Source organism: Rhincodon typus, unplaced genomic scaffold, assembly GCF_021869965.1.
Source record: "Rhincodon typus isolate 14 unplaced genomic scaffold, sRhiTyp1.1 hic_rhity00000299, whole genome shotgun sequence".
Classification (NCBI taxonomy): Eukaryota; Metazoa; Chordata; class Chondrichthyes; order Orectolobiformes; family Rhincodontidae; genus Rhincodon; species Rhincodon typus.
The window spans coordinates 60,178-60,554 of NW_025965937.1; the positions used below are offsets into that span (position 1 = coordinate 60,178).

Sequence of the window (377 nt, forward strand, 5' to 3'; positions counted from 1 at the left end):
GTGTGAGTGTGTGAGTGTGAGTGTGTGAGTGTGTGTGAGTGTGTGTGAGTGTGTGTGTGAGTGTGTGTGAGTGTGTGAGTGTGTGTGAGTGTGTGAGTGAGAGTGTGTGTGAGTTTGTGAGTGTGTGTGTGTGTGAGTGTGTGTGACTGTGTGTGAGTAAGTGTGAGTGTGTGTGTGTGTGAGTGAGTGTGTGTGAGTGTGTGTGTGTGAGTGTGTGTGAGTGTGAGTGTGTGTGAGTGTGAGTGTGTGTGACTGTGCGTGAGTAAGTGTGTGTGTGAGTGTGAGTGAGTGTGAGTGTGAGTGAGTGTGAGTGTGTGTGAGTGTGTGTGAGTGTGTGTGAGAGTGAGTGTGAGTGTGAGTGTGTGCGTGTGTGTGTG

At 49.9% G+C, this 377-nt stretch overlaps 1 protein-coding gene across 1 annotated transcript in view; it reads left to right on the forward strand.

Moving 5' to 3' along the window:
• The window catches only part of LOC125488309 (von Willebrand factor A domain-containing protein 5A-like), a gene marked incomplete at its 3' end in the record, with an annotated part of 28,244 nt that overhangs the window by 2,639 nt on the left and 25,228 nt on the right, over positions 1–377 (forward strand). The gene's annotated exons all lie outside the window — the stretch shown is intronic.